Source organism: Brachyhypopomus gauderio, chromosome 6 (assembly GCF_052324685.1).
Source record: "Brachyhypopomus gauderio isolate BG-103 chromosome 6, BGAUD_0.2, whole genome shotgun sequence".
In the NCBI taxonomy this organism is placed as follows: Eukaryota; Metazoa; Chordata; class Actinopteri; order Gymnotiformes; family Hypopomidae; genus Brachyhypopomus; species Brachyhypopomus gauderio.
Genome location: NC_135216.1, coordinates 23,240,385 through 23,258,811, shown reverse-complemented (window position 1 = coordinate 23,258,811; position 18,427 = coordinate 23,240,385). Strand labels below are relative to the sequence as shown.

Here is an 18,427-nt window from a genome sequence, read left to right as displayed (position 1 = left end):
TTGGATTGGGATACATCCTGTTGCATGGCCATGGAATGTCCTGTTGAGCTGTAGCTCCGCCCTGCCTTGCGTCTCAGCTGCGTCTCCCTGGCTTGAGTCCACCCCCAGGAAGGAGACAGGAAGAGTAGCTTTACATGTGTGATGCATTTTCAGATTGCATTTGTTGTCGATTTGGTGTGTGGAATATTGTGGCTCATAGCTTTCCCCATTTAACGCTGCAACTTCAATGTTTGTCGGAGTTTCATTTTATTGCATTTGCTTTCAGCCAGCAAACTGAAATCCTCCTCACAGTCAATGTGTGACGGGCAGGTGTGAGCAACAAAAAGGAAGCGATCACGCCAAGTCTCAGGGAAAAAGGGTGGTTTAATATAAAGTGTGCAAACCTAAAACCCGTGCAATAGATCCAAATTAAGGATATAATGACCAGCGGTCAACTGGTACAAAGACAAGACATATATAGACAGACAAACGACCATCAGGTGGGAACGGATCACGGGCTCCGCCCACCTGAGGGGCGTACACGACGTCACAAAACAACAACAACACAGCCGCTGTGGACGGAGGCGACCGGTAGGGGGCCGCCTCACCGTGACACAATGTACATTAAGACAATTTGAAAAGATAGAAAACATTTTTTGGTCTTGTGAATTTAATTTTTCTCCTCATTTATTTCAGAATAAATATAACAAATCCAGTCCACATGACGTACAGTAACATGCATTCTTCATGTGGACATCATTATTACTAATCCAAGATTGTTTTTATAGTTCTACACCATGTAATTAGACATGTAAAGTTTGTTTGTATAGTCCTAGACCATATAATCAGACATGTAAAGTTGGCTTACATCCATGTAGTGAGAACAATTTTCCACAGAGAGCTACGGTTTGGCCTCCCGGCATGTGACAGATGTAATACATTTTGCCTGTTTTTGCAGCCATGCAAGTCCAAGGTGTTACCCTGGGCCATATGTGCAAATGTACAAAGTACAAATTTCTTCATTTTGAAGTATTGAAATGGTAAAATATAACCTTCTCTGTCTAGGTGGGTCATTTTTCCTCTTCCGTACCACCTGTTACCCATAAGGTACCTCAGGGTTCTATTTCAGGTCCTATTTTGTTTTCATAGTCTATTTAATTTCCTTGGTTCATGATTCCTCTTTGGTCCCTTCTTCAGCAGTGCAATATTCCATATAATTGATATGCAGCTCTACAGTTCTCCCTTTCACTTAAACCAGTGATAGTGATTCTCAATTTCTTCATTGTTCGACAGATATAAATTGCTAGATGACAAAGAGCTTCTTTAAATTAAATCAAGACAAAACAGACATTATTATATTGTAAATTCGGACTCTATAGCTATATAGCTGACTCTATAGCTATAGCTAACAATCTGGGGCCATTATCATCTATTGTAACATCTAATATAATGTACATAGCCAATCTTGGTGTTATCTTTGATCCGGCACTAACGTTTGAAAAGCAGATAAATGATATTGCAAGAGCACACTGTAACTCCTCATACATGAGAATCTGTCAGTCACCAAGAAAAGTATTACCATTGTACTGGCATCACTGCCATGGTAACCAGTACAGTATTGAATTCAATTTAGTGTTCTTATTTGTTTATAAAGTTTTGCATGGCTTAGCACAATCACACATATCTGTGATCTCTTCTGCTTTCATTCCACCTCACAGGCTCAACGATCTTGCAGTCAGCCACAGACTACATTCTACATTCACACCTGTCTGGAAGTTATACAATAAATTAAGAATATGTGACAGTCTTTTGGGAAGATATAATTTCATGCAAGCCACTTGCTTGCTGATATCTAAACTAACAGAAATGCCAACAGCAATAACAATGATAGTAGTAATAAAAGTAATAAAGAAAATAACAGTTCAACAGCCTTTCATGGTGAGGAAAACGCTATTAAAACACCACTGTTGAACAGGCTGCCTCTTGATAGTCAGTGTTACTTTACGGACAGGCTAAATTGTACTGTAAATAGCAATTTACCCCAAACCGGGTTTGACTGCAGAATGTGCACCACGAACCATATGCCCTCTATGTCTTTATGACATCGCTCAAGTTACCCAACTTCCTTGTCTGGCTGTGTGTGGGAAAATATCGGATGAGATCTGCTTGGCTTCCCGACTAATGCAGCGTCTGGTTTCAATAACAGCGATGTCTGTGGTACACTAATGAAGTGACGTTCGAGCGATCTCGAGGTCGAGTCACTGGGCAGTGGCGAAGACTGATGTGGTGTCTGCGACGAAGACATCGTGGCAGGTCCGGCCCGGGAGAAACGATCTGTCGCCGGATGCACTCAAGTATAACATTTGCTACACGCGTCCACGCGAGACGCACAGTTGCATGTGGGCAGAGTACGAGCTACCGACGACATCCTAAATCAATTACTCACACTGTGGTAGGGACAAGGCTGCTAGGTTGTGTGGGTCATGTTGTCTACAGCAAACAGCATTATTGGTACCCACCAGCTGTGGCGTTTCGAGATGCCGTGCCTTGTAGGATTTTTTGCTTGTGTAATTGGTTCACTCGAGCAGTAGCTTTTTTGGATGCCTCCACAGATGTTGGATCATAGTAGACCTATCTCCCATCTTGGAGATCCAACCCTAATCTCACAAACCTGATCGAGCCTATCAAGGCCTGCTTGTAGTGGCTGAATGTTGGGACCTGGTGTGTAGTTGACTTAATCCCATATGACTGGGATTACGATGCAACAGTCTGTCCCAAACAATATAATATTCTAATAATGACTACACGTTTGTGGAAACAAGACAATGACATAAAGTCTGTCAGCATCAGCTAATGTGAGGAAACTGCTAGGTTGACATAATATCTTTCAATCAGTGTGTGTTTGCACACTATGCATAGCTGTGCAGTTAGCATCAGCACTTCCTCAGGGCAGTGTGAGTTTAGCCGGCGCTGAACACTGAGGCCAGACGAGGTTAATCTCCACAATGCCACCGGCCTTCTGCATAACACCCTTTACCTCTCTCTACTGTTTATCTTTTTCTCCACACTCTCTCTCTCTCTCTCTCTCTCTCTCTCTCTCTCTGTCTCTACCTTCGCCTTCCCCTCTCTCTTTCTGTCTCCTCTCTTCCTCTACTCCCTCCCTATTCATCCTTTCATTTTCAGCTCATCTGTCTCTTATCTTCCTCAGCAACCCTGAGGCACCCTCCATCAGCCTTTCACCACTTAAAAAGCCTGTTTTGTGCTACACTGACAGGGAGTGATGACAGTCTCGTGTGCTATTTTGAGGCACACATACTCTAACACACACACACACACACACACACACACACACACACACACTGATGGGGTAATTTGGCTCGTGGCTCAGGATGGTAAGATAAGATGATAGCAAGGCCCAGCCCTGCCCTATTTCTGCTTTTATAATGTCTCATGGCCACGACAGGAGGCCAATCATGTGAACCTCTAAAAATAGACCCGACATTTTCCATATGAACATGTGAGCCTCGGTTTGTTTTTTTTCCATGCTTGCTTGTCAGAAGCCGTTTCCCAGCTATTTCTCACGTGTGCGCCCCGTCTGATGGGATGCGCTGTTCTCCGAGATCCAGACCACCTTCTTTATTCTCTCTTTCCCTCTGCCTTTGTCTCTTTCTCTCTTTTAGTCAATTTATTGTAACCTTCCTGTCCCTCTTAACCACTCATTTGCATACATCTCTCTCATATAGTCTCTCACCTTAAGTGCTTCATTTCATTTCTCCCTTATCATCCCTCTCTCACTCCTCTTCCTTTTCACTCCACTATTTCTTGCTCTCTCTTCTCTCTTTTGTCTCTGCTTTGTTCCACCATTTCCATTTGCACATCCTGAGTTGTACTCTTACCCCTAATGCAGTGGGTAGCACTGTTGGCATGACGCAGATGCACAGGGGGATGGGGAAGGCCTCGGGAAGGGAGGGGGCACACGGGCCAATGGGCAGATGCCCCAGACCGCCTCTCATCCTTCATCATCGTTTAGTATGAATGTCCGCTCTCCTGTGACCCATCTACGCACGCTCATTCTTGTCTCTGTCACACTTCCGTTTTCGGTTTTCGCAGAATTTCTGCCCTTCGCCGCTGCATTAACAATGTTGCTGTTGGAGGAGGCAAACAAAAACTCAAATGATTATGTGTGTGTGTGTGTGTGTGTGTGTGTGTGTGTGTGTGTGTGTGTGTGTGTGTGTGTGTGTGTGTGTGTGTGTGTGCGCATTTAACAACCGCTATCGTCCTCAGCTGACCCACCCGTTTGCTAGCATAGCAGCCAGCTGATTGGCTGGTTTAGGAGAAATATGGGGTGGGGGGCATGAAGGGAGAAAGGCAGATTGCCAGACAGAGAGAGAAAGTGCATGAATCCGTATGGGAGGGCGCATTTAGGACCTGTTTATGTTCATCGCTGTCATAGTGCTTTGTGCTTCTGCGGTGTACCAGTAATTTCCAGTAGCTCCAGCAGCGTCCCTCGACTCTCTCCTCCATCTCTGCGCTGACGTAGCGCACCAACGGGCAGTCGGGCCAGGCAGAAGGATTTCCTTTCAGACGCTCTATCTACCACCTGCTCTTTTATCTCATGTTGCACTTTTGGGTTTGGGAGGACGGTAAACAGAGATGAGGCATGTTGGGAGACGTGTGGAGTCGACACTCGCTCCGCTGCCTTTGCTCTCGTTCCACTTTGCCGTGATTGTTTTCTTGAAGGGATTCTTGTAAGGGACCTTGAGGAAACACCACCGCAGCCCCATTTCATTTCTATATAGCTCTTGTCTTTATGGCGTATTGTTTGTGTAACTGTTTTGCTCATTTCAGTACAGACTAATATGGTCAAACATGAGATGTGTGCATAGGTTTGCAGTGGAGAGGTTTGAACCAGCGCACTGAACAGGTTTTGAGAAACCCTAATGAGCTACAGAATGCTCCTTCATGTAATTTAGCATTAGCTGGCTAATAGCAGATGATAATGGTTATGTCCTGTGCAATATAGTGTTGTGCTCAGCTAATTAACAGCAAAATCAGCAAATGAACTTAAACAGCATAATGTATTTCACCTATTTTCCCAAGGAATAGCTTGATAGTTGCCAACATATTATGTGTGATTCTTACCTTTTTAGTGGGGGAACTGTATAATAGAAGTGTTTCAGTATCAGCATTAGTAAACCTCATTAGAAAGCCGTTGAGATATGGGGTGTGTATTACCATAATCCATTGCAGATTTGCCAAAGAGCTCACTATCTTGCTAATAAAATGTGAACTAATTATTTTTTAAGAACTGAGAACTTGAGAACTGATTATAAAAGGATTTGTCAAGACTTGTGCTTCCATCATTCAGGCAGATGAACAGATTCAGCACCTTCACTACTACAGCATCCTACAAAGATCAATGCAAAGGCTTAAGCATTATCTGACACTGCAGCTTCTCTAGGGTGTGGGCTAAAGACCCTAGTTGCCCTAGGGTGGCATCTAAGCACCCTAGCTAACCCTAGCATTTAAAAATCTTCTGGCGTTTCTTGCCCTTCATACCCCGCCTGTGCTCATAAATCTGCCACAATAAAAATACTAAACAGGAATGCATTTTTGGGTGGTTACCACAGAGAAAACCAGTGATCTCTAAAAACATTGCTGACCATCTAGAGCTTGCAAAAGACCACACTGTTGCTTCAGGGCCTGGATGGCTTAAAGTGTTTGAGGGACCAGTAACTTCCTGGTTAGGGTCTCTGTTGTGATGTGAGCCTCACAAGGGATCTCATCGCAAAATATCACGCTAACTGAAACCATCCAAGTCAAGAAGAATGACTCAAACAGACTGACTTGATCGTAGAAACTTTGTGGCATGATCTGAAGAATCAAAAAACTAAATGTGCCAAGAATGTAGAGCATTGATCTCCAGGTCTCTTCTTATAGCCCTTTTCCACCAATGAGGAACCAGACCCATTTGGGTTTGCGAACCTAATTTGAAAGCAGAACAGTTCTGGTTCCTCATTGGTGGAAAGGGCTTCCTGTAGACTTTGGTTCCAACACTAACTTAGCACACATGTCTGACCTAATAAATGTTCAAAGCTCTTTAATTGGCTGAATCAGGTGTATTAGATGTGGACTGGAGCCTCCACAGGACAGCAGCCCCTACACAAGAAACGTCTGTGGGGCTGAAGAAAGGGTCTGACTGAGACTACTAATAAAAAAGGTTCCATTTTATTTACCAAAAATGTAGCATTGTAAATTGCTGGGTGTGTTTAAAGACTGTGCTGATCTATCATTATGATTTAGTTGAATATCCTGTCAAATTTTAGGGGCCTTTCATGAAATGAGATGACTTCAGAGCATTCTCAGTTTTTTTCTCACATCTGTTTTTATGAAATGCACTTCACCTGACAGCCATAATTAGCTTTTTTTAAAATATGATGTTTGTACATGATTTATGTGGTTGTGGTTGCATGTAATTTCTTTACTGAATTCTTGCAGATAACTGACTGAAATCAGTAATATGTTTCAGTAATACGTTTCTGAATGACTCTGCTACTGCCAAGTAAATAGAACACCTGGTTATTCAGGAAGACTTATTTAGACATGTTGATGGTGAAGTGTTAACATACGGCCATAGATGAGAATGAGGTTTGAACACCTCACATGGTACTGCTAAGAGATTGAATCTGTGGGAGCCTGTCCACAGAGGTGGAAAATGGTGCCGTTCAAACATTTTCAGCTTCACTCCAAACATACCATTAAATCTTAAATGAATGACATGTTGATGATGAAAGTTCTCACAGATAAAAGCTTTTTGCGTGTGTCACATTTACACTCACTGACTGTTGCAGTATGACACAGGAACACTGTAAAGGACATACAGTGAATATACAGTGAAAAGTGTAACAATAACCCATGGTGTTGTCCAGATACCTTTCACAGCATTACTAAAGATGTCAGGATACAGTTCAGTACAATTGGGATCAGAGTGAGAGTGAGAGTGAGGTTAAAAGAGTGAGGTTAAAAAATGAATGATAATAGCCTGGTGTTAACTACAGGATTTAGGCTGTCAAGTGCAGCTAAAGGCATAGTTTATGACCATGTGACTAGGTCCGTATGAAATAATACCAAACATGATACCAGGTGGACGCAAGTACATATAGTCGGCCGGCATTGCAGTGTAGATAGATCCCAGATAGGTTATTCCCAGATGCTAAAACCTTCAGAGTCTAGGATCTCATGGGGCTAGAATCTCATGGGGCTAGGATCTCATGATGCTAGGAGCTCATGGGGCTAGGAGCTCATGGGGCTAGGAGCTGATGGGGCTAGGAGCTCATGGGGCTAGGAGCTCATGGGGCTAGGAGCTCATGGGGCTAGGAGCTCATGGGGCTAGGAGCTCATGGGGCTAGGATCTCATGGGGCTAGGAGCTCATGGGGCTAGGAGCTCATGGGGCTAGGAGCTCACCATGTCCTTGTTGGGTATGAAGGATATTGTGGTATTGGGCTCTGGCTCTGACTCAGGCTGGTTTGGTAGAGGCTTAAGCCATAGACCTAGATCTAGGCAGTAGGTGGTGCTAGAATTATGTTTTGAAGGGAAAAAATTAAATTGACTACAATAATTCGGGGTAAGTGATCTCTGGTGGATAGTGTTTTGATGTTTTGATTGTTTTGTTTTGATGTTTTGATTGTGGTGCTGAAATCTAGAAGGGGGAAATGACAGCATTAATTAAATGTCAGAATGATTTAAGCAAAGCAAAGTATGCCATGATTTTGACTGAGGCTTAGCTTCAAATATCTGTTTTAGCTGATCATGTGCAGAACACTTTTGGAAGCAATTTGGTTATTTCCTTTTGCTTACTTTCACTTGCCATGGAAAAAGACATTTTAGTTAGACATTGTTGGAGATTATAGTGATTACGAGTAAGATTTGCCCTCAGGCAAAAGTTCACAGGTCTGTCTGAGTTTGAAAATGTGTGAAGAAGCAAACACAGTAATGTTGTTTGAGAGTTTTGTTTTCGGAAAATTGATTTTTCCTCATGCCAACCTACTAATATCAACTGTTTCATGAAAGGTGATTGTTGAACTTGGCCATGGAAACAAAAGGTTTTTTGACTCACAAGTTGCAGTTTTCTTCTTATTGTAGCTATAGTGGAGAATTTGGCCCCTTCAGTTTGGTGAGAGCCAAAGTGAGGCTGTTGTTTTGCACCATGGGTCACTTTCTGCCTAAAAGGCAACTTTTGGAAGTGCGACTTTGGCCTTCTCCTACGAAGCAGAAAGCTCCAGCAGGACTTTGGCACACCTACATCCACTGACCTTGCTGTCCCAATCACACTGATGGCTAGCTGGAGAACTGTGGAGCAGCTGGTGTCCATGACTACATCTCTACTGCAGCGAGCTTCATGCCATGCACTGATTGGTGGATGTTATGTAGAAGATCTCTTTGGGTTAATGAACCACAGACTCTCACGTTATCCTTTTCTGATTGTTGTTAATAGAACACGTTCTCACAATGGCATTTCACACTTACATCAGTGATGTAATTCAGTAGTAATTGCATATTCGCTACAAAACCACGATTTCCACGTTTCAAATCATACATATTGGTTCTGAATTGATCCATCAGGTTCCAGGTGTAAAAAGAAAGCACGTCCAAACATGTACATGATGGCAGAAATATGACTGCATGGAGTAGTGCAGAATGAATTTAAGTGTAAATGACACTTGCTTATTCTGTACATTCTGTAAGTACCTCAGCATCTGAGAATGTTCCTAGCTTCACCGAACAGTTTGTTCTGCTATTTGCTGCCCTGAGGTTTGATAAGAGTGGTCATAACCCTCTCTTTGATCAAGCACTCAGCTGAGTTCATTTTAGCATCATGTGATTTTTGTATTTTAAGCCAACATGCAATTTGCATGGTGGTAATTTGGGATATCCTCAGCTACTGGTTTAACACAAGTTGTTCTCTGTACTAATACACATTACCAATGTTTCAGGATATAATCTTTGTCCCACACAAGTGCCCACCTCACGTCACATTTTGGTCCAGCATGTGACATGGGGGTTAGTGTGAGGTCTCTTCATGTGACATGGGTGTTAGTGTGAGGTATCTTCATGTGACATGGGGGTTAGTGTGAGGTCTCTTCATGTGACATGGGTGTTAGTGTGAGGTATCTTCATGTGACATGGGGGTTAGTGTGAGGTCTCTTCATGTGACATGGGTGTTAGTGTGAGGTATCTTCATGTGACATGGGGGTTAGTGTGAGGTCTCTTCATGTGACATGGGGGTTAGTGTGAGGTCTCTTCATGTGACATGGGGGTTAGTGTGAGGTCTCTTCATGTGACATGGGTGTTAGTGTGAGGTATCTTCATGTGACATGGGGGTTAGTGTGAGGTCTCTTCATGTGACATGGAGGTTAGTGTGAGGTATCTTCATGTGACATGGGGGTTAGTGTGAGGTCTCTTCATGTGACATGGGGGTTAGTGTGAGGTCTCTTCATGTGACATGGGGGTTAGTGAGAGGTCTGTCTCATCCTGTGACATGGGGGTTAGTTTGAGGTCTCTTCATGTGACATGGGGGTTAGTGAGAGGTCTCATCCTGTGACATGGGGGTTAGTGTGAGGTCTCCTCAAGTGACTCCAGACACTTTGAATCTCCAAGGAACTGACAGGAAGACTACGTCACATGGCCATTTTGGCCATCTCTGCTCTGCTGCGGCCTGCTTCCCAGGACCAGAAAAGGGCCACGCTGGGCCACCTGTAGCCACAGGTGTGATATAATTCCTTGCAGCCATGGTCCAGCCGTCCAGAACCCAACCAAAACCTGACCAAAGGGCTGATGCGTTTGCCGGATGAAACCGTGACTCGGAGTCGCTGGGGGTTTTGTGCTGCGTTCATTCAGCTCCTAAACGGCGCGTGCTTGTCCTTGAGCAGAGCTATCAATCTGAGGTCACATGCTCTGTGGGGAGAAAAGAAAGTGTGACCATGAACCAAGCCCTGGGCTTTGAGACAGAGATTCGTAAGACACTCCTTAGTATGCCTGTAAACCGAATGTATGAAAGCAACGTTATAAGCTCTTTTCTTTGAGGGCTGGCCTTACCCGCTCAAAGTGCTAATGAGTTCATGAGAAAAAAGGATGCCAAATATTGTGTTCAGCCTTCCAGATATAACTCAATCACCATGGCAACTGTTCGCGAGGAGAGGAGAGAAGCTGGCAAACTAGAGGGGAGACACCCACGGGCCCCCATTCAGACTGCCAGCACCTCTGTTCAAAGCATTTACAAAAACCCCCTATGAGACTGTCCAAGCCATGGGCTGTGTGCAACATAGTAATGAAACCTACGTGAGAGACAGAGTGGCATTTAACTTCTAATGTTAAGGTATCGCGGCTGCCTTGTTACATAGCAGATCTAACAGCAATTTGGTCATTATAATCTGGTCATTATAATTTGTACAGCCCCTTTATTGCTGTACAGGTGAATGCTGTTTTAATCTGTTCTATTCTATATTTGTGTGAGAGAGAGAGAGAGAGAGAGAGAGAGAGAGAGAGAGAGAGAGAGAGAGAGAGAGAGAGAGAGAGAGAGAGAGAGAGAGAGAGAGAGAGAGAGAGAGAGAGAGAGAGAGAGAGAGAGAGAGAGAGAGAGAGAGAGAGAGAGAGAGAGAGAGAATGGAATTGGGGATATACCTATGCCTTTGAATCTGTACAACACAGAGAAGTCTGGCCATCATAGGTAATCAGAAATCTTTAGTCAAGTAACCAGATAGTTGTTTCCTTTGCCCTGCTAACTCACATGGACTCTCTTTCTCTCCTTTGCCCTGCTAACTCACATGGACTCTCTTTCTCTCCTTTGCCCTGCTAACTCACATGGACTCTCTTTCTCTCCTTTGCCCTGCTAACTCACATGGACTCTCTTTCTCTCCTTTGCCCTGCTAACTCACATGGACTCTCTTTCTCTCCTTTGCCCTGCTAACTCACATGGACTCTTTCTCTCCCTCTGCTCACATTTGATGACTCCCACGTTCTTCAACTGCTTGTTTATACCCATGTGTTTTTCATCGCCTCAGACCTCAAAGCCCTGGTACAACTAGTCCCAACAGTCTCCTAATGTATTTGCATCTTATACAAACCTTATCACCAGGGTGACACACCCTTAACCTAGATGATTCAAAGGTGCTGTGATTTTATGAGTTTGTTATTCAATTCGTTTGGAGCGATCCTCTGGTTGTTTGTATAACAGCAACCTGAAGTGTCAAGAATCATGCAAGAAACTCATTTAGTTCTTTGGAACTATATGTTATTTAAAAAATCACTGCTACTTTTTATAATTAATGTATGAATGAATGTTTCAATTTATATTGCATTTATATAATGCATTTATAAACTGTTCACCATGTAAACACTATTCCTCTAGGTCAGTAACTGTCATTAGTCAGCTATGCCTTTTAACTTCAGCCATGTTCTCAGCAAGATCAGAGCCTGGACCTTCACTACATAGTAAACAACTCTTGTGTGTTGCTCGTTCCAGTCATTTGACATGCAGAAACACGCATGTTCATGTTACATGTAACATTTACACATAATATACAATATGCTCATGCCCAATATTTTCACCTCTAGCTGTGGCATCTCCATTATTATGTTGTCTTTCTAAAGAAAATCAAATTTTTTGCTTCTAAATTTTCTTCTACCAGCTTTCTGCTACCAGGTGGATGATGACGGACAACTTGAGGATTGTGGGACCTGTCGTAATTTGTCGTCATTATAGTTTGGAAGAACTACGTACTTAACATGGGTTCTCTTATTTTCACTTCTCCATTGTAGGTTTTCATGTGTGCTGGGATCAGTGCTCCTTAATCCTGGCAGGACTGAAGGTTTCAAGCTCTGTCCGGTAAGAACAGTTTGCATTACGTCTCGCCTCTTTTCCGTATGACTCAGTGCAGACTGTTTACATCTCGCTGTCCGGTTGCTCAGCATTTGCCCTTCTACTGCTTATGCATTGGTACAGCAGTGAGAAATGTGCTGATCCAGGATCACTTTGCCTTTGCTCAGCTCTGATGTGAGTGGTTAGAAGCCTAAAGGATGTACTGACCCTGAGCCAGGGCTGAGATGTAGTCCACACTGGCAAACGGCTTCTCAGCTCAGAAGTCCGGGGAGCGGATTCAATGTGCTGGAAGAATTCTGCATGAGTCATCCCCCAAAGCATGCAGTGCCATGGGGAGCTCAAATATGGTTGCTGGCTCTCAGACAAACAATGGCAGAGAGAACTGTACTGTACTGAAAAACGTCACTGTAGGGGATTCAGATCTCATTTGTTACACCACCAGTCCTGCTTTTATTTATATAAATGTGTGTGTGTGTGTGTGTGTGTCTGCATGCTTGCGTGTGTGCTTGTTTGTGTGTGTCTGCATGTGCGTGTTTGTGTGAGTCTTGGGTTCATCTGTGAGATCTTGCTTTCATATCTACAGTAGGTAGAGAGAGTCTGGGGACCACAGTCCGTGACAGAAGGAGATAGGGAACTATTTAGAGAAGTCTCCATAAGTCCCTCATTAACCCGCGGCAAAACTTTGGGAGCTGAGCTCTGCTGAGAACACAGGAGATGATGCTTCTGCATCTGTGTGATAACATGAGAACTTGACTTCCCTGTTCCTGCGTGCTATCCACACACTTGGATAAAGTGTGTTTCTGGTCCATGTTTTTGGTGCAGAAGCCTTTTTAAGTCATTTTGAAGAGCATGGGGTGAACATCTGCAAATTGCTGTGGTTGCTTTAGGGGTCTCAGCTGAGAGGAGCTCCCAGATCTGCCCTATCTGTGAGTTATCATCTTTATCAAAAAATACTTAAAACCGCCAACCTGATTAGACTGAAATGCCGGCGGTCATTTGGATATTAAGCTCCTAAAATGACACATTTGTGTCAGAACGTCCTTTGTGGGGACGGGGATTCGGTTCGGTTTCATTCCAGCCCCTTGTTTGTGCATGTTCGACCCCGGCGACATGGGCAAACAGCATAATGCGAGAAGTGAGGCGAGGGCACACGGGCGATGTCAGCCGGTTTACTCCTTTGTCCGATGCATTCTTCTAATGAAAACACCATCTGCCAACCCTCCTCGCCGGCACCCTGTTGCCATGTCAGTGTGCCCATATTAAATACGATGATCTGGTCCTGGCCCCACGAATTAACTAATTGCACGGAGATTTTGAGCGACTCGGCGTGCGCCCGTTCTCTGACGTGATTCGCCGTCGCTGCCCTTATGCGGACCCGCTGCTGGGTGGACGGGGGTAGGGGTGGGAGGGGTGTTGCCGTGAGCGCAGGATTAGCTAAGGAGCTGGGTGGCCCAGGAGAGCACGTCTGGGCTACGGAGGCTCATTTGATTAGCAGGACGGTCACTGTTAATGTAGATGGGGGAGTGGGTGGGGGAGGGGGGGGGGGGGGGGGTGTTGAGGCTCTAATGCACTGAGTGACACTCTCCTGGCATCAGGGTGGAACACATTGCTCTAAAGCAGAGCCACTCTCACTATGTCTCAGTGTTATTTGGCTTAATGTCAGTGTGTGTTTGTGTGTGTTAGTGTGTGTGTGTGTGTGTGTGTGTGTGTGATGCACTCAGTTCAGTGAGGAGAGACCACAAACACATAAAATCAAAGATAGCTCTTTTAACAACCCCAACGGGACTATTTTATTGAGAATTTGCACAAAGGAAATTATTAGCTTGGAGTCTTCGGCTGGTGGAGTGCTTACAAGTGGGCGTGGACTGTGGCCTCTGGCCATAAGCAGCGTCTCCCGCGTCTCCTGTGTCCAGAGCATTATCTGGAGTAAGTGGGGTAAACGGAGCCACGGGGAGCTCGTGAGGAGCGAGTTTGAGTCCTGCTGCCTCGATGACCTCGCGGTCGGCTTTAAGCAGCATCCTGGGGAGGCGAGTGGGCTCAAGTGTCTCTCCTCGGCGTGGGCCAGCTGGGTGCGGTCAGCGCGCTGTGCCTTCGTCCTGACCCGCCAGGGGCCACAATGGTGATGCTGAGCTCTGCGGGCCAAGGGGTTTCAGCACCCTGGAGAGGGTCCAGCCGCCCGGGGGCAAGGCAGGTTTTCTGCCACTGGGATGATGGTTATGCCTGCTATAGGGCTAAAGTAGGGCTAGGCAGGGCTACGTGGCTTGTTGTTATGCACGAGACAACACAACCCATTAGGTTCTATGTTCAGTGGTTCTGGGTGGACAGCACTACTAACAGGCCTGACCGGATGTTGTGTGAGTCGGTTTTGATGGATGGCAGACCACTACTTTATTATCATTGATCGTCCCCATTGATCAATGAGCATTTCCTGCTCTCTCTCTCTCTCTCTCTCTCTCTCTCTCTCTCTCTCTCTCTCTCTCTCTTTCTCTAGCATATATCGTCTCCTCACATATAACCCAGTTATTCACTGCTTCTCTACCTCACTTTAATTGGTCACACAAGCCCAGACCTCTTGACGGAGTGAACGGGTAATGCAGCACTCATGAAAATGAGAGGAAAGTTTCTGTGTGTGCGTGTGTGTGCAAGCCTCTGTCCCTGAGGTACCATTCCAGCTTATGCCCTGGTGTCCTGCAGGGGGCAGTAATGCTCTCGGACATCACGAACATATTGGTCAACAACCCATACTGAACCTGTGCATACCAGATGAATAACAGAAGCGCTGTGGTCATTACTGATGTCCTGTGTCCTGTGTTTAGCCTTTAGCTTGCTCAGTGTTGTGTGTAAAGTTTAGTGCTCAATGCTAAATAATGTAAAAGAGCGGCGTTGAACACAACCTCTCCTCTCCTTTTACAGCTTTGTCTTTTGCTGTTGAGGTTTCAGCTGTAGATATAGAAGATGAGGCCATTGTTTTGTCTTTTTTGTTTTTGCATTGTATGAGCAGTTTCGATCTTTCCACTGTTCATCTTGGTCTGAAGAAATTAAGCTAATGCGTTTAGAAGTTGCTTTGTTTATGGCCAGAAACATTAGAACGGACTAGTGTGTGTCAACTCCAAGGCCATTCCTGGACTATAAAATGACATCTAGCTATTTAATATTGTAGACTGGAGTAGTTGGTCAATGTGGCAAATCAATGTGTTGTTTTTCCTCGCCAAGAGCAGAGAGTTCACTCTGCCGTTTTTATTTATGTGTATTTGCACACGTGCCCATGCGGAGATATCACGATATCACTGGTGTGATGTCATTCTCTGGTGCCACACACGACAGGGGCCTGGGCCACTAGACAGGAAGCACTAAGTGGTCATGGGGATAGGGCAGCTTCCCAGAACTCCTTCTGCCCCACGTTTGCACATACATTTAGAAAAATGAACCCAAAGTCCCCTGTCAAAATTGCATTTTGTATCTTAGTATATATTTTATATCTTAGTTCATATTGTACACCTCTGATCAAGCACTAGATATGGTTTTATATATTTTTTGTATGTGTGTATATAAAATTATATAAAAAAATAATATTTTTGTGTGTGTGTGTGTGTGTATATACACACACACACAATAGAAGATTCCAGGTAAGCAACTGCAGTGTATTTTAGTAGATACATTAAATATTAAAAATTGTAATCCACAAAGTGCACCAGATTGCCAGACAAACAGTAGCTACGTTTTTTTGGACAGAGGTCCTTCATTAACTGTGCAAGCAAAGTGCCTCTGAATTAGTAGGAGGAACTAGTTTATATATGAAAAAGCAGATGTTTAAATCAAACCATGACATTAAAATGACATGACAAAAAAATTAATGTATATTTATAATGTGTGTGTGTGTGTGCGCGTGAATGTGTGCATGTGTTTACACTGTTACTAACAGTACTTTCACTGCTTTTTGACAGATCACTATAGCTTATTTACTTCCTGGAGCGTGTGTGTGTGTGTGTGTGTGTGTGTGTGTGTGTGTGTGTGTGTGTGTGTGTGTGTGTGTGTGTGTGTGTGTGTGCGTTGTTTCAGAGAGAACATTGTAATGTGTAACTTCATAGAGCACATTGTGTGTGTAACTTCATAGAGTACAATGTGTGTGTAACTTCATAGAGCACATTGTGTGTGTGTAACTTCATAGAGCACATTGTGTGTGTGTAACTTCATAGAGCACATTGTGTGTGTGTATGTGTAACTTCATAGAGCACATTGTGTGTGTAACTTCATAGAGCACATTGTGTGTGTAACTTCATAGAGCACATTGTGTGTGTGTGTAACTTCATAGAGCACATTGTGTGTGCGGCTTCATAGAGCACATTGTGTGTGTAACTTCATAGAGCACATTGTGTGTGTGTGTGTAACTTCATAGAGCACATTGTGTGTGTGTGTAACTTCATAGAGCACATTGTGTGTGTAACTTCATAGAGCACATTGTGTGTGTGTGTGTAACTTCATAGAGCACATTGTGTGTGTAACTTCATAGAGCACATTGTGTGTGTGGCTTCATAGAGCACAGTGTGTGTGTAACTTCATAGAGCACAGTGTGTGTGTGGCTTCATAGAGCACAGTGTGTGTGTGGCTTCATAGAGCACAGTGTGTGTGTGGCTTCATAGAGCACAGTGTGTGTGTGTGGCTTCATAGAGTACAGTGTGTGTGTGGCTTCATAGAGCACAGTGTGTGTGTGGCTTCATAGAGCACATTGTGTGTGTGGCTTCATAGAGCACATTGTGTGTGTGGCTTCATAGAGCACAGTGTGTGTGTGGCTTCATAGAGCACAGTGTGTGTGTAACTTCATAGAGCACATTGTGTCCCCTGAGAGGAAGTTGCAGTAGATGAAGATGTATTTGCCTGTTTATTCTAAAGAATAAAACCTTCAATGGTCACACCTATGATACACTCCTCAACTTTAGCTAATGTAATTCTCTAAAGACAATAATTCATGATAAGTCTCCAAAGGGAACTTGAAGATAAATCTAAAGATGATCAAATACTCATGAACTATCTGAATCACTCTCACAGCCACCAGGCCGACTGTTGTGGTCTGTGTAACTCTCCAACACCACCACCCCTGAAGCAACGTTACGTGGGATGTAGCTACACCGCTTCGTCATTTAAAATAGTACTTTGCCCTCAGTGACCTCTAATAAAAATGCTGTTATGAAGGTTTCACATGGTTGAGAGTGTACCACATGCTAATGTGCTTCCTCATATCAAAACGCTCTTGAGCAACGGGCGAGGTGATGATGAATGAAATGAGTTATGCCCATTTGAACCAGAGGAACCACACATTGTGCAAACTCGTACATTTATTAGTATTCTGCTGGATGCACAGGACAATCCAGTTTTGCCCGATGAAGAGTGTGTTTCATTTGGAGTCTGTTCCTCCCAAGGGTTCATCCCTCAACCAAGGGAGTTTGTGTGCTACTGACCCCTTTGACTTGCTCAGTACAGACCTATACCTGGTTCCCATAAGGCTGATTTAAGACAATGTCTATTAAAAGCAGTACATAAATAAAGTTGAATTGGACTGAGTATGTTTGAGATTTAATATTGAATAATCAATTGTAATTACCAATAATGACAACAGTCCTTACCATTTCATAACGCATCAGATAAATTGTGCACCTCTGCTGTCTTGGTCATTTGATTTTTTTTACTGTAATCCAATTTTAATCAAAAACACAGCGAGTTCTTTGTAAACTTAATTTATACAGGAAAAAGGTTAATGCTCAGTTTTAGATCTATACAAACAGTAAAAATTCTGCTGTTCTTTGCTACTTTAAAGCTAAAAGGCACCTGCGTTGGAAATAACTACACTAGGAGTGAATAAGGACAGTGAAACTCAAACTCCATAAAATGGACATTTGACTCATAAAACAGGCTCATAAAGCACTTTAGACTCAGTCATACAAACCTCCTTGGCAGATAAAATTAAAATATGGAGAAAATAGTTAAGCAATGAAATTAATAGGTACCTTACAGTCCTCGGGCAAGACACTCTTATGCTTTACATTTGTTTAAGAGGAGTTGCCGTGTGCACTGGTGGTCTAGAGCCGGACCTGGAGGAATCAGTAACATAAAAAATGACATTAAACAGCTTAATTTTTCAAATTCAACATCTGAAAGGTGTTATCTTTGACAACAGAGTTGAATTCAATAAGGCATTTTGTTATTTTAAATCCTTTTTAATAAACTCTGCCTGGTTTCACTGACATGCTGGGGAATCTAATGATGTGAAATGTGTAGAAAAAAATGTTCAGGGATCGGTGTGTCTGGAAGCCTTTCCTTCCATATATCCTACGCTCAATGAATGTGTTTCTATTGAAAATATCTTCATAATGGATGAACATGATGAACAATAACATTGATATTATTTTGCTTTACCATTAATCCAAAATATACAGTTTTGATTTTTCGTGATGTTTGTTTTGCATCAATTCTTCAATTCCAGTTGTGCTTATCTCTGTTTCCATCAACGTGTCTATATGACTTTTTTCCACATTCTTTCCTTTCCTCTCTACCTTTCTCCCTCCTTTTGTTCC

At 43.5% G+C, this 18,427-nt stretch overlaps 1 protein-coding gene across 1 annotated transcript in view; it reads left to right on the top strand.

Annotated features, from left to right (window-relative positions):
• Window positions 1-18,427, top strand: part of thrb (thyroid hormone receptor beta) — an 86,370-nt gene that overhangs the window by 28,946 nt on the left and 38,997 nt on the right. The window contains 1 exon segment of the mRNA XM_077009764.1: window positions 11,798-11,864. The gene's annotated coding sequence lies outside the window, so the exon portion shown is untranslated.